Source organism: Alligator sinensis, unplaced genomic scaffold, assembly GCF_000455745.1.
Source record: "Alligator sinensis unplaced genomic scaffold, ASM45574v1 scaffold521_1, whole genome shotgun sequence".
Taxonomy (NCBI): domain Eukaryota; kingdom Metazoa; phylum Chordata; order Crocodylia; family Alligatoridae; genus Alligator; species Alligator sinensis.
This window is the reverse complement of record NW_005842374.1, coordinates 582,249-598,327: the sequence shown is the minus strand read 5'-3', so window position 1 is coordinate 598,327 and position 16,079 is coordinate 582,249. Positions and strand designations below refer to the sequence as shown.

Here is a 16,079-nt window from a genome sequence, read left to right as displayed (position 1 = left end):
GCTCCACAGCAGACCCAGAAGGTGACCGGGAGTGCTTCTGGTCCACTTCTTCTGGGTCTGCTGCTGAGCACACTGAGGACCCCGCCCCCCCCCGCACTCCCGTGGGACGCTCCATCCACCCCAGCATCTCAGCGTTCATGAATCACCTGGTACCTTGAGGTACGGAGAAAAAACATTTAAAGCTGTGTCTATGTCCGAATCATCAAATCTCTCCGAATTTCGATTCAGAGAGGGTCTCCTGATTTGATTCGGCTGCCAGATCGAGCTGAATCTCTGCCGACTCGAATCAGTGACCAAAGTTTCACACAGCCCTAGTATTCTGCTGTTCGAATGTCAGCTGAGAAATGGAAACACTTTAGGTTTGTGCTTCCTGTTGTGAAATGCTTTCTGCAATAGAAAAGAGACAAAAGTGAAAGGAGAAAAGTGTGTGTGTGCGTGTGTGCACGCACATATGCATGTATGTGTGAAACTGAAAAAAAATGACTCCAAGCTTGCTTAATAATTGTTTTCCAACTATTTAAGTTGGTCTAATAAAAGATACCATATTCACCCAAAGAACCTTGTCTGTCTATGTCCTTAGACCAACATGGCTACAACCTACACCCCTGTAATCTAGGTATTGGTATTCCTAAGAGATTATCTAATTTTCATCCAGTAAACAGCAATTGAGCACCCCATCAGGAGCAACACCACTTCTCATATTGATGGTAGTGCTAACAACAAAATACTGATCCAAAGCCAGAAAAAACAAGTCATTACTACCATGAAGTCAACTGACAGGACCTACAGTACTGTTCAAGAAAGCCAAGGCCTTCCCAACTCACTTCCCAACTTCCTTCTGTTGGCTAATAAAGCAAGCTGCAGGTATTTTGTGAGCAAGCAGATGGCTTCATCTGATGTTGTTTCTTTACTCCTTTCTCTTAGTATTTTATTTGGAACTGACACGTGCATCTTTGCTCAGGGTCGCTTGCACATGAGCCACCCCCAGTGCATAAACCAGCTGGAACAGAGCAACTACCAAAATGCCACCAATGGCGTCATGTGGGCAGAAGACAAGCCTCTGTGGGAACCTGGGGGACTGACCCAGCTCCCATTAAAGACAGTCAGCTTCCATAGGCTTAAATGAAGTTGGACTAGTTCCTCTGAGCAGGAGAAGTGTTTTGTATATGCATATTTTAGAAAAAAGTTGGAAGCTTGTAGATTCTCTGTGCTAAGACAAACAGAAAGCATTTAACCAAGCACTGCTAAGCACAAGCTTAAATCCATTCTTATTTAGCAAAGCATTCAGGTGTGCACTTAGTTTCAGGCACATGCTTAAGTCCTAATTATGTTGGTGGGATTGAAGCTCATGCTTAAGTGTTTTGCTGATCAGGGAAGGCTGCTGAAGTGAGGCCCTGGGGACAAATCTCTAGTAAATGCTCCACAGGAACTTTATTGGGATAGAGCTTGGGCACAAGTACAGAATGAGGGGAGGAAGTAAGAACACTCATCTTGTTCAGTGCTACTTTTAGCATTTATTTGAGCAGCCATTAGACAAGTAGTTTACAGAAAAATATGAACACAGCACCTATAATCACCAATTATAAATGCCATTTAGACCAAAATCCCAAACTCGGAGGATGATTGTGAGTCAAATTATTTAGCTTACTGACCCTCTTCCAGGCATGAGGAACTATGAAATGATCATGGTTTCAATCACCACGTTGCCACAGAGCTTATCTTGATGATGATGAAGCTACACAGGCAATGACAGGAGTGGACTCTTCAGTCCCAGGGTTTTATGGACTTCATAACACATTCTACTGACACCCCGAAGAAAAGTTGAAACCTACACTAATCGGATTACAAAAGCACCACTTCTGTTATCAAGAGGAGATTCTACACAAAGAATTTTACTGTTGATGTTAATTTCTTTGGGCATCTCTCAAACTGGAGTGTGTATTAGTATGATATAGCCTTCAAAATGATAACAGCAGCTTAACTGGAAAGACTGAGAATGGGGGTCCAGACCTTCAGACAAGATAAGACTGATGGATTTGTTTTTAAGGTATCACTGCTCTTCTCTATTCTATAATTCCCTCTGTTGTCTTTAGAAAGCAAATCAATCATGTCCCATACTCTAGTTTGTGTCCAAAGCGTCTCTTATCACCAGCAGAGAGATTGATGGAGTCTATGGTGTTAAGAGAAATGATAAACCCACTATATCATTCCTGTATACTCTTAAATGGATGACAATTCCTTTTTATCCTTACGTTTATTTTCCTCTCTTTGCCCATGAGATCATTTACACCAGAGACAAAGGGCAAGAAAACATTAATTAAAGAGCCATTCTTCATTTTATTTCTAGTACCTATTAGCAGTAGTCCAAGTCCTTCACTATCATATCAGTCTTGCATCCTTTCTCCTTATTTCTGCTGTGCAACAATAGTCAGAAATGTTGGCTGCAGGGGAATGATAGTCTCCCACTGAGTTGTTCTGTTGTATTCCTGCAATGCTGGGACAACTGGGCAGCCCTACTCAAATTGCCACTCACGCTATTGGTGTCACATAAATAATGAATCTTAGCAGTGCTGTGTTTCTCCTTGAACGAAAATGCAAGTTGGCTCTGGTGAACCATCATAGCCTCTGCCTGTTTATCCTTCTCCTTCCTCCCTGTATTCTTATACTCGGGTGCCACAGGACCTAATCTTTTAATAAAAAGTGTATATGCAACAGTGTGCCTGATTTAAACACTCAGTTTTCAGGATGGTATGAGCAAAACAGTTAATTACACACAGACATCATCCGAATCAACTGTCTGCATGTACCATGATGGGGTTTACAGAAATATGAACAGCAATCAGAAGAACAGCTTTGCACTTGATTGTTTAAATATCTTACCCATAATGCTCACAGAGAGACCGGGTTATACTACAGCCCATCCTGTCATGTAAAAACCCCAGAAATGTCTTTGTTGTATACTGCTGCAAACCCTATTCCACTTACTTGTGGGGAGGGGGAAGATAATTAAGTCCTTTAATTATCCCCAGAAAAGGTTCAATGTGAACTGCCAGCAGAACCTGCTCCCTTCACGCCATCCCACCAACACTTCTCAGTACTTCTTGGTTACATACAGGCAATCAACAAGCCTGAGGCTGAATCGATTTAATTTTTACAGGTTAGTCTAAGCTGCATAGATTGAACTGACAAGCAAGTGAGCAAACATTCACTTTTGATTCTGAAAATGCAGCCACATGCCTGCAGTGGCCCAGGCCAGAGGCTGCGGAGGTGGCCCTGGAGCACATCTCCCTGCTCAGCTGGAGCAGACAGCTTGGGCCAAAGGTAGCAGGGAAGTGCAAAACATTCTGGGATTATGGGGGACCAGGGCTAGAAGTTACACACAAACCAGTTGAAGTGATCAGAAACTGATTTAAACCTGTAACAGACCATAAGTTCGCTGCACATAAACCAGTTTCAAAATGGCCAAAACTGGTTTAAGATAAACTTGGTTGAATGTAGTATCAGACTTAACTGATTTGGGTCAAACCAGTTTATGGAACTTCTATCCCAGAGCCCTTACTGCTTTAAGTTAAACCAGCGTCCCCCAGCATCCCAGAATGCTTTTCAGCCATGGCTAGGCTGTGCTGTGTGCTCCAGAAATCAGGGCTGGCCCTGTCCCTCTCTTCTCTAGCTGGAGCAAGGGCAGGGTGTGGCTAGATGCCAGTCCTGGCCCAGCTCCTTGAAGCAAAAGGAGCAGGGAGGGGGTTTATTCCCCCCTTCCTCCCCGGGGACCACAACTGGACTCTGCCTGGCTGGGGTGGAGCAACCCCTGTCCAGGGGCGTTGATGGAGGTGGATATGGAGGGGCCAGCCTGGGCTGGGCTGTGGGGGCAGGGCCCTTGGGCTCCCCATGCACAGGCTGGGGAGGGCTGTCATGGAGCTGCAGCTGGCTTGGAAGGGTCCAGCAGGGTTGGCCTGGTTCAGGCTGTGGCTGCAGGGCCTTTCCCAACTGGCTGTGGCTTCATGACAGCCCAGCCCAGTGGCATGGGTGGTGGCTGGCCTGGCAGTGGGCTGCACGGGTGGGTTTGTAGGTGCCAGCAGACCCAGAGCCTGGCAGCCGCCTGCCGCAGGGGTTTGTGTGCCTCCAGCCACCGCTGCACCCCCTGTCCTGTGCAGCACTTAGCAGGCTGCAGTTGCACCACTGGCTGCATGCTGGCTGGGGCCAGTGGGGCTGTTCTGCCTCCCTGATGCCACTGCTGTTGCTGCTGCTGCCTCTGCCTCCACTGTGCTGCTCTAGGTAAGCGGGCGGGAAGCTTCAGCACAGCAGTTTCTGCCCAGAACATGGAGCTCTTCCTTCCATCTGTTCTGCCCGCTCGGTGTGATGAGCAGCCCCTGTGGGTTGGCAGAGCAAGTGGAAGGCATCTGGGAGCCGGAGCCAGATATCTGTGCTGGGCAGAAGCTGCTGGGCTGAAGCTTCCATCCTCCCAGAGCGGTGCAGCAGGAACAGGAGCAGTCGCTGGAGATGAAGGGAGCAGACAACCCTGCCGGCCCCAACCAGTGCACAGTGCACAGCTTCCAGTGCAGCTGTCCCAGTGTGGCTATGCTCCCCTGATCTCCTCCTCCTCCCACTCCTGCCCCTGATGTGCCCTCCATGTGGCAGGGAGGTGGGAGGAAGCTTCAGCCCTTTGGCTTCTGCACAGCTTGTGGAGCTCTGGCTCCAGCTCCTGGATGCCTTCCACCTGTTCTGCCTGCCTGCAGGGGCTGCTCATTGCTGGGCAGTCAGAGTGGGCTGCTGTGGGTCAGTTGCTGCCCACGCCCCTGGGCTGCAGGGCCAGGCCAGACTGGACCGGGCTGCAGCCGGCTATTGCCTCCCCCCACTGCTGCTCATGCATCTGGCCTGTAGCAGCCTGCCCTGAGAAGCCAGCACTGCTGTAAGCAGGTGGTGGGTGACAGGTGCGTCATCACCACCTGCTACGAAGGTTTGCTCCGCCACCACCTGCAAACTGTGACCCCTGTATGGGGCTGGAGGTAGGAGGTGGTGAGTCCTAGGTGACCTCCACCACCTAGGACCACCCCAGCCCAGGCCATGCTGCTGCAGTGGGAGGCAGTGGTGACTTGGGCTCTGTCATTAGCCCCAGCTCCTCTCCACTCCCTCTGCACCTGCGGTGAGGTCACATCCCCGCCTCCCACCCCCTCCCCATGGCCAGCTTGCCTCTCCTCTGAAGGCCTCGGCCCAGGTGCTGCAGCATGGGCCCTGCCTGAGGGGATCCTCAGAGTGGGACAGAGCCAGCATTGTGTCAGTGCCTGTGCCACTGCTCCCTGCAATGGGGGGATTAAACTGCCCCTTCCTCTCAGGCTACTGGTGTCTGGCCACTGCAGCCCCAGGTGCACAAGTGGAGCCTATCATTGCCTGCGCCGCTCCCCCTCCCCCCTGCAATGGAGGGATTAAACCCCCACTTCCTCACAGGCTACTGGGGTCTGGCGCTGCCTCAGTTGCTGCAACTGGAGCAACAAGGGTGGGTGAGGGGGCTGGGGACCCCTGGCAGGGCTGCTTTCCTCCTCCCTCTCCAGGCACACCCCAGCTGGGGTCCATGCAGGCCAGGGTGGGGATTTAAACCCGTCCCCAATCATACTCAGGCCTGCCTGTGTCTGGCCATGCCCCGCTCCCCCCCCCAGCTCAGTTTCCCTGAAGCTGAGGGCTTGCTCTAGCACCCCTGGCGTTCTGGCCTGAGCCACTGCAGGCATGTGCCTGCATTTCTGGAATCAAAAGTGAATGTCTGTTCACTTACAGATTGGTTCAATCTATGCAGGTTAGACTAACTTGCAAAGATTGAAGCAATTCAGACTTGGGCTTTTTGAATATCTTTACCTAGCCTGTGAGTTAACTTGAGTGTGATGGGGATCTGGGCCAGAAGTTCAATAAACAGATTTAACTTAAATCAGTTTCATCTGACACTATATCCATCCAGGTTTATCTTAAACTGGTTTCGGCCATTTTCAAAGTGGTTTGTGTGCATTAAACTTCTGTTGTGTTACAGATTTGAACTAGTTTCCAAACAGTTTTACCAGTTTATGTGTAATTTCTGTCCCTAGCCCTAAGGATGCAAGTGCAGGGCAGTCTCATTGCCCCCCAAATCCTGGTCCTGCTCTCAAGACCTACTGCCAGGGACTCCGTTTGTTCCAATTGTGTTGAAGGATCCTATAATGGCATCATCTGCCTGCTAGGAATGAATCAGAGAACAATAGCCCCATGCATTGGGCACTGAACAGCCACTAGATGGTACCTGTGGTCATTCAGGGCAGTACTATGAATGAAGGGTGATATTTGGCCAAGGGGAACAAGTTAAGCTAAGTAGGGAGCACTTTGGAAATTCTCACCCATAAAGCATCGTCCTATGCTAAATAGAATTTATTATTATAGGATCTGGATTCAGCCTCCAAGTCTAGAAAGAGAAGCCTCTATATTAATACTCTGAGCTGTACAGTCTCTGGTAAAAAAAACCAAACCAAACCAAACCAAAGCAAAAACCCACTAGTCTTACATATCTTGTCTTTAAAAAGCACAATAAAAATATTCAGGCTTTTATTATTATACCTCTAGGCATTGCTGTGTTTAATCAGAGCAAACCACTGGAAAATAACTTAGCACCTGGCTATAAGCATGAAAAGGTCCTTGGCTCTCCTTCAAGAAAACTGAATGGCTTTAGAAATAGATATAAACAGTGTACAGTAGATGGTGTTTTTATTTTCACGTCCTCCACGCCCCATCCTTCATGTGTCTGCGATATTTTTAAAAGCTCTTTTTAGAAGCAAACTGAAGTGCCCTTAGAAATTCTCCCGGTTTACTCAGAGTCTCCTGGGGATGCTGCACATCTAACCAAAGCAGCACACTTGACAGACTCACGACGCGGCTGAGTGGGAGGCAGCCTGGCTGGAGTGATTGTCCGTGCACTCAGGGAACGGATCTTGTGACGTACCTGTCTGTATACACATTTCAGTTACTTCTTCCCACTCCCAAAACCCTGAACTGCTTATCTACAGAAACAACTTTCTGAGGCAATGTCTGGAAGAGAAAGTAGTAAAAAGAAAAATGTTTTGGAAAACCAGGCCATCCCCACTTGCTACCTCTACATCTCTGGTCAATGATTTAAGGAGTTCAAGTGAGTTAGAAACTGAGGTTAAATCTTCCATGAGGGAATTTCGTGCATGCTTTTGATCTATCTCAATGAAAGTACTAAGCCATCCAGACATAGATAAAAAGCCATGTTCTCTCACTACTGTAAAAATGGCTTGCTGGGAATTAAAATGGACTCAGTTTTGCCGTGCATCTTCCTATGCCTTGTGGGTGAATGTATGTGCCTATGAAATTGGTCTGCTTCTTTGCTGTTTTGACCTTGCGTAGTCATTTAGCAGCATAAAGTGAATCCAAAGTGCTAAAAATGCCAGAAAGGTACTGTTTTACCTCTATTTGCCTTTATTCCCTGCATGGGTGAATGACTGTATGGGGTGAAAGCCACTGATGAACTAGGCAATATGGCTACATATGGCGCCATTCTGAATTAGCAGCTTGTTCTGTTCACTTTACATGGATGTAAATGACTCCACAAGATGCTACATGGTCTTGTAGAACTGGATCTGCTGTATACTCAAACCATTTTAAACTATTTTGGCTGTGGAGATGAGAGTTAGGGTGGACATCAGATCCATTCACGCTTCCTCTAAGATTCCTTTTCACTGCTAGAATAATGCAAATGGCAGTCCTCAGCTGGACATTTGATTGTGCCTTAAATAGCCAAGAGTTTAAGAGAAGTGACTTTTCTCCCATCTCTTCTTAGAAATCCAAACAAATAAATGAATGGATACAACAGCTATTAACATGAAGGCAAATCTCATCTAACACAGAGTATTTAGGAGAAACTATACTCTTTGGAAAATGGATATGGAGAATATTGCTACAACAGTGCTGGATCTAGCCAACACATTTCACATGGTGCCAAAACTGCCTGAATTTTTTTGCTCATTATGCATAAATACATCACATACAATTAAATGCCTTCTGTCTTCTAAATGAATGACCAGGTACTCTTGGGAACATGAAATATGTAGCATGCATCCTTTTCACACAAAGGACTGTTTCCAGTGCCTAGAAGCACTGAGTATTATATGGCATGGATCTGAATGCTTATAAACAAGAAATATGCCTCAAAAAAACTACCTTAGGACACATTTTAATCTCTTTTGCTAAACTGACTCTTTTCCGCCTGTGTAAAAGTAATTTACCTTCCAGGATGCGCAGGAGCTTATACAAATAAACATAAACAGCAATATATTTGATTTCTCTCCACCCTCCCCCTTTTTTTTGTTCCCCAAAGGACATACTCTTCTTACTTATGAGCTACAGATTTGTTTGTTAGCTTATAAAACATTTACAGCTGTAATGTCTTGGGCAAGTCACAGTGCAGTGATGACAAGCCTTTCCTGACACAACATGGCAAAATTTTCTGGCGTTGTGAAGACAACATTTAACCTGGGTTACAGACAAAATAAAATAGTAAGAGAGAATACTACGGAGCACAAGAGTTCTAGTCCCAACCAGGCCTGCGGTAGTTTTGTGTGACACCCAATTATTGGCTACTACTGTGATGATTAGGAATGATACTGGAATGATTAGGCTAATGATATATATATTAGAGCAACGTCCAGATAAGAAGATATTGCTTTGGCGCTGCTAGTTAAAGTTCAATTTTCTTCCAGCTCTCTGGGTTCAAACTGGTGGACCCCAAAGTTTTCAAGTCAAGTCTTAAATTAGGTGGTGTGCAGACCACATGATAGCTTGTTCAGTCCAAAGATGGGAGAAACTTGTTTATTGTCTGCTAGAACTTGAGACATGGGCTTGGATTTTTAATGGTGTATACGGATGCAATAATGTGCCTAGTGGAATTTCAAAATGCCTAAGCAATATAGGAGCTAAATCCCTATTGATTTCAATAGGATTTAGGCACCTAATATGCCTATATCTCTAAAATGTCTCACCAGCTGTCTATCTACATCTTTAGGTGCCTAAATAGCTCCCAGGAACAGGCTGGTTTTTCCAGAAATATTTTTTTCAGTTGCACACTCAGAATTATGGCTCCATTAAACTGTACTCTGAACTTGAACTATAGGGATGAATGCACTGGTGAATTACTGGCTTGATTCTGATCTCCCTTACCCTGTTATAAATCATGCATAGCTCAAAGATCAGTCTTCTGCTTAAAACCATATGGTATGAGCAACTTCAGCACCTTTATCTGGAGAGAAAGGTTCCTCCACAGACTCATTAGAAAGAGTCTTCAGGTTGAATTTATCTCCATAATTAAGATAGCATGGTCTCAACCCATATTCCTTGGAAATCTTTCATGTTCATTCTACTCAATTAAAAGAAAAAGCTGTAAGATATTTTCACTAGTAATTAACCTAAAATTGACTTGGGAGTATGCACTGCTTATGGTGGAAACAGAGTGTTGACAAAGGTAACAACTCAGACTTGAGTATCGCAACAATGATACTTCATCTGCCTTATCTGGATGTTGTGAGGCTCCTCATTTGTAAAGTACTCATGGATCTCTACAGTGACTGAACACTCCTTGGGGCAGAGGTTATCATTCTGTGGGTGCATCTACTCATGCATTTATTCCAGCCTAGATTTACTGTGCAGTAAACTACTACAGAGTATGAGTAGGTGTCTACACATACAGGGAGCAGGGAGCAGATTTGCTCCCAGGTCCCTGCAGTCCTGCAATGGGCCCCTGCTGCCAGCAGAGCTCCAGGCTCCCCCTGGGTGCTAGCCCAGAGGCTGTCAGGGAGCACCCGGGGGGCTGCCTGCTGCTGGTGGTGGGGGGTAGGAAATGTCTCCCTGCCCTGGCAGCTGTGAGCTCCTGGTCCTGGCTTCCTGATCAGGGGCACGGGGCATGGAAAGAGCTGCAAGGGAGGGGCAGGAGCTAGTTGCTAGCTGCTCCACTGGTGGATCAGGGCAGGGGGCTGTGGCCTACCCCACCCCTGTACCTCTTTCCAAGCCCTGTGCTTCAATCACCTGATTAGGGCACAGGGCTGGGATCTGACCCGACCAGGACAGTTCCTGGCCACCCTGGGCTGTAGGGGGAAGCCTGCATGTGCAGCCTGGAGCTGGCTAGGGACTGCCATCACAGCCTGGGGCTGGCTGAGAACTGTCCGGGTCAGGGGCAGGTCCCAGCCAGCTCTAGGCTAGGCAGGGAACTGTCCCCATGCAGGGAGCTCCCAGCCCCTGCTCTGTGAATGCAACTACAATCGTGGAGTGGGGCTGACAACAAGCTCCCAGCCTCCGCTCTGCAATCACGACTGGGGAGCAGGGCCTGGAAGCTCCCTGCTGCTGAGGCAAGGGGACATTGTCCCCACCTGGGCATGCAGGGAGGGGATTGAGGGGCTTGTTCCCCCCGCCCCAGCTCCATGCTGGTCCATGGAAGTGCCTCCATTCACAGTGCATGAAAGGGATTCTATTCAGGGTCTTGTCAAGCACCCATACGATGCAGTTGATAGCCCTAAATTAAGGGACTTTTCTCTCTTCTGGTAGTGAGTGTTTCACTCAAGATAAATGATACAGCAATCAAGTTGTAGGAAAGAGAACTTTGCTGAGCTTGCAAGCCGAGTTGGCCTGACACCAACCTCGCTTTGGCATATTTTGCTGAGTCCCCTGGGCCACAGCCCAAGAAATCTTTCAGTAACTGACCCACTTTGTCCACTTTCATTCATCCTTCTACAGTTAAGCATGAGCTCCGTGCTCAAGGAGTTGGGTGGGGAACAAGCTCCCCAGCCTCTTGGAGCTAGGCAGGGAACAGGCTCCCCTGCCCCCGCCAGCAGGAAGCTCCCAGCACCGGCTCCATGGTCTCAGGGCTTAGTCTGCAAGACCCTTATCTCCCAGCAGTGTCCCTGCTGTCATGGAGCTGCTGCTGGGAAATAAGGATTTCCCAGCCCCCTGCAAGGGTTGCAATGGTGAAGCGGGAGATGGGAGATAAGGATCTCCCTGCCCCTGCTCCGACTGCGATCTCAGAACAAAGGGCTTGGAGCTCTGTGCTGTTGAGGCAGCAGGACATAGTCCCCACCTGGGCTCCTGTGGTGGAGCCCGCCCCGGGAGCAGGCAGTTCCCCAGGGCAGGGAGCTATCTCCTGCCCCCTGGCAGACGGCTGACTGGCAGCAGATTTTGCTCCCAGTCAGGTGTCTACATGAGCACTACGGCACCGTTACTAATGCCAAGTAAATTTGCTTTGTGCATTTTCAGGTAGCACATTTACTCAGTACTGGGGAAGTTTATTGTGAAGTAAGCATGTGCACGTGTAGATACACATGCTTACTTTACAATAAACTATGCTAAAGCACAGTTAAGTCCCTCATGTAGACGTGACCTGTATGAGGTTTACACAGCATTTAATGCAACCGGGCCTGATGAAATCACCTCTGTAGAAGCCCATGTGAAAATGGAAAATAGCAGAGGAATTTCACATATGCCCATGTGTTGTTTCCTTATGACTATTTGGACTTGAACAGTCCATATTCCAGACTGTGAGCCCTGACCAAAGTAATTAAGTATAGCCAAGCCACAGTACATTTAGGGCTACATTTTCAGCTGACTGCCTCACCTAAGATCACAAGCAACAATAAGGAGCCCACTGACAGCCCAGCAAATAAGCAGAAGACAGTTTTAGTCAGCTCAACATCCTGGTGCTCCTGAAGACCCACTGAACACCAGCTGATTACCAGCAGGTTGTACAGTCAGTGTGAAGGGCTGGACCCTCTTAACTGTAGAAGAATGGATGAAGCTGGACAAAGTGGGTCAGTTACTGAAAGATTTCTTGGGCTGTGACCCAGGGGACTCAACAAAATATGCCAAAGCCAGGTTGGTGCCAGGCCAACTCAGCTTGCAAGCTCAGCAAAGCTCTCTTTCCTACAACTTTGATTGCTGTATCATGTATCTTGAGTGAAACATTCACTACCAGAAAAGAGAAAAGTCCCTTGATTCAGGGCTATCATCTGCAGTGTATGGGTGCTTGACACAGCTCTGAATGGAAGCCCTTTCATGAACTGTGAATGGAGGCACTTCCATGGATATGAGACTTCACTAGGGCTTCGCTATCAATTGCGAATAATGAAACAGGGTACTTACACCCAGGACAGCACATGTCTAGAGCCTACTGTGTTTTTTTGGGATTAGGCTATGGTACACTGAGAAATATTTAAAAATATAAGCCAGCTGTGGACAGGTATCTCATACAGGGAGTCCTCTTTCCTCACTGATAGTTGAATGCCCAACTGCTCTACTCAATTGGAGAAACCTCCTTTTAAAACCAAACTAACTGTCTTTTGCTTTTCCCTTCTTCCCCTCTGGAAAGCTCACTTAGTCCATTATTTTTCAATCAAAATGAGAGGCGTTTCCCAAGTCTCTCTCACCAAATGTCCCTATTTACAGTTTTCAGATGTTGGCAAGGATGTTTATATCTTACTTGGTGATTTGTTTTATTACAATTATTATAAGAAAATCACTGCAACAATTAGAAACATGCCGTGGGTGGACTGTTTGTATTCATCCATTATTTGCAAACAGCCAGGATATAAGGGGTGATCTGGGATTGGGTTTTTTTTCCCTTTAAAACACATCCATTCTGGCCCAGTCTGGCCCCAGAATGACACTACAGTGCTTGCGTCCACTTGATGTCCCATACACACTGGAACAGATGTGAACATGCCACTGAAACCTATGGAGGCAACCAGTTAGATCTGACCAAAGAAAGAGACGGAAAAATTGCAATGAAGTGACAGATATACCTCCAAAGATTAAGCACTTTAAAAATAAAAAGTTTCAATACTGCCCAGCACCACATTTCAAATAACAGAGCTGACTTTGTTCAGACCCACAGTGTTCCTCTTCTAGCAAAAGGCAGGGAGCTGTTACTTCACAGATTTCTGCTTAAGTGTTGCTACAGGACACGATCATAGATTGCCTGAGATGCCTGATACCTGCAGTGATACAAGGCTAAAAATAGGTACAGGTTCAAAATTTGATCTTTATGTATGTGTGTGATGTGCACGGATGCTACCAAGTATCTGCAGGTAAAAATACAAGGCCCTACTGCAGGAGGTGACAAACAAGCTCCACTCTCACTAAATCTGGACAGCACAGGGGAGGGGAGAGGAGGGCACTCACGACATCTTTACATGTGCTCTGGGATGGAGGGGGGCGCATAATTAGAGCAAGCCACTTTAAAACACCCACAGTGTCTTGTGTATTCAGCATCCCATGCTTCAAAATGGCAGCAGGGTGTGGGGTCCAGGGCAAATCGGCTTGTGCAGGGCCCCACCTCTGCACACCCTGGATGCAAGGAAGCTGGTGGTGGACTCAGTGGTGGAGGGAGGGGTGCCAAGCAGCTGGACACAAAGCTGGAGGCAGCGCTGAGTCGTCGCAGCCCCTCTGCCTGAGGCGCTGCGTCGTCCCCTGCTTCCTTCCACCCAGATGGCCCTACTCACATATTTCTTTCTAGAGGTTTGGGTTTAGATCCTGTATTGGAACCCAGATGCAAAATATTAGTTTGTTTGTATTAAAAAATCAGACCAGGTTTGTTCCATATCCAATACATCCCAAAATGGGGGTGTCTCACAAGATCAACCGATCAAAAATACCATGCAGGATTTTAAGACCATTAGCTAGTGTCTCACACCTGAACTCTATACCCTAATAGGTATAAAATCTCTACCATTTAATCTCAGCTTTATTTTTGAGGCACTTCACCACCTTGTATGGCAACACTGATTGACGTTTCTTTTATTCTCTTCTGATATATATTTTAGAAGTTCCTAGGATTTCTGTGACTACACGCTCTTCTTCTTATACACTAGGGGTCTAAAACTCCCTGTGAAACAAGAATGTTACCAAGATGCTGTAATACAGTGAGAGATATTATAGTCTATTACATAAATAATACCGCCCCCCCGCTGCCATTTTGAAATGCAGGGATACTGAATACATGTGACACCGAGGCTACTGAATCATTCTAATTATAATGCATTGGAGCAGGCGTCGGGCACATGTATAGATGCCCCCAGGGCGTAAAGATGACCATTTCCTAAAATCCCAGCAGGACTGCTGACAATAAAGAACAGCTGTCATGGAAGAGCCATTGAATTTACTTATATTCTATTTGTATCACAGCCTACAACTACTCCTGTATGATCCCCACTTAAGTATAGCCTTTTAAAGTACAGCCCTTTAATTGCTTTTAATGTTGCCACAACTTAGAACTTTTATAGAAATGGTTATAAAACCCTGACTGTTGACCAGGCCATCATGATTTCCATCTTCTTGCTTTCTAAAATGTGGAAATAAATCCCTGTGTTCCTTGCATGGGGGGTGGCTGCTTTGCAGAGACAGCAGATTGCAGCAGATCTTCCCTCTTGTGATGGGCAGCAGTCATTACGGGCTATGGTGTCATGTCTAAATCTCTTCATTCAGAGTATTGGCATAATATAGGGCCCTCAGGGAAGACAGTGTAAAACAGAGCAGTGTCATAGACTTTGGGATTTCAAGGTGGGGAGGAGTTACACTAAGCAGCACCAGCCTCCTCACCCTCCCTGGTGGAAAATGCATCCTGGATGCTAAAATAAATTAAGACCAGGAAAACCAGACTGTTCCTTTTGATAAGCCAGGAATGTCACTGGCCAGTGGCAACCAAAACATAGTTTACTGAATCCTTGGTTTGAGAACAGAAAGGAAAGCCAAAGCCAGATAAGGAAACCATACGCTGTCAGCAATTTCCTGAGGCTTGATTCATGGTCTTTGTCTATGGAATGGAGTGGTGGAGAGTCTGGATTCACAAGGCCTTCACCAGAAGCACTTCTGCCTTTTTCTGATGCTATAAGCAAAAGTTTACATTTCTCAACATTTTTTTCTGAGACTCCATCAAGAACCTGGACATAGCAAGAGCCAAAAATCCAAGTGGGATCTTTCAGGTGGGAAGACATCTTTGCCTGATTCTGTAGATACACACACAGATTCCTTTCCCAAATGAAAGGAATTAAAAATAGCATCTGTTTAGGAGCAAAAGCAGCAGTTAAGGCTGGATACTGTCCACTCTCACCCTGTCTTTCAACATGCTTGTAACTTTAATTATGTGCCTACATATGGTTTTAACTTTTAGTGTAATTATATGGCAGAATTTTCAAATGTTAGCAGTGCTTGAACTGGGTGAGGAGTTAGGGATGATAATGTGCCTCCAGCAAGACGTTATGATCAAATTCTGTCATAGGGCTTTTCTTTCCCTGTTTGAGTTTCTGTCTCTTCCTTCTCTCAGTAGTGAGATAAGGGAGCCCATAACTTTGAACACAAGTGATGAGGACATTTCTAATGAGACTGTCCACCACTGGTACAGATTTACAGTGCTTAACTTAAGTGTATTTGAAACACAGCTTTGAACAGCAAAGGGCAAGTGTTCAGAACATGAATACATCAGAATTAGCATTCTTACTGCTCCATCATGACACCTACTTCAGGCTTATTAAAATCCTCTCCGACGTTCAGTACATCTCAGAAGGCAGGTTAAGTAGTTGGGGTGTGTGAAGCGGGCAGTATTCGATTTGGATTCTGATTCAGCCCAGTTTGGGGGACAGTGATTTGATTTGCTGATCTGGATCACTGTCCCGATTCAATTCGGCCAAATCTGAAGATTCGATTCTGATTTGGAGAATCAGCGATGGATGGGTGGATGGAGTGTCCCACAGGAGCGCAGGGGAGGTCCCCCATGTGCTTGGTGGCCAACCCAGAAGTGGACCCTTGGTGTCCCCCCCCAAGACCCAGGAGGCACTATTTGCCAAGCCGCAGGGCAAGAGGGTCCCCCATGTGCTCCACAGTGGACCCAGAAGTGGACCAGAAGTACTTCTGGTCCACTTCCAGGTCCGCTTCTGAGCACACAGGGGACCCTCCCATGCTCCCGTGAGATGCTCCATCTGCCCCACCATCTCAGCGTTCACAATCTGCCTGGTACCTTGATGTATGTAGAAAAAACATATAAAGCCGTGTCTATGGCCAAATCATCGAATCTC

The 16,079-nt window shown here is 46.7% G+C and overlaps 1 protein-coding gene across 1 annotated transcript in view; it reads right to left on the bottom strand.

Annotated features, from left to right (window-relative positions):
• The window catches only part of TRPC5 (transient receptor potential cation channel subfamily C member 5), a 109,525-nt gene that overhangs the window by 69,350 nt on the left and 24,096 nt on the right, over nt 1-16,079 (bottom strand). The gene's annotated exons all lie outside the window — the stretch shown is intronic.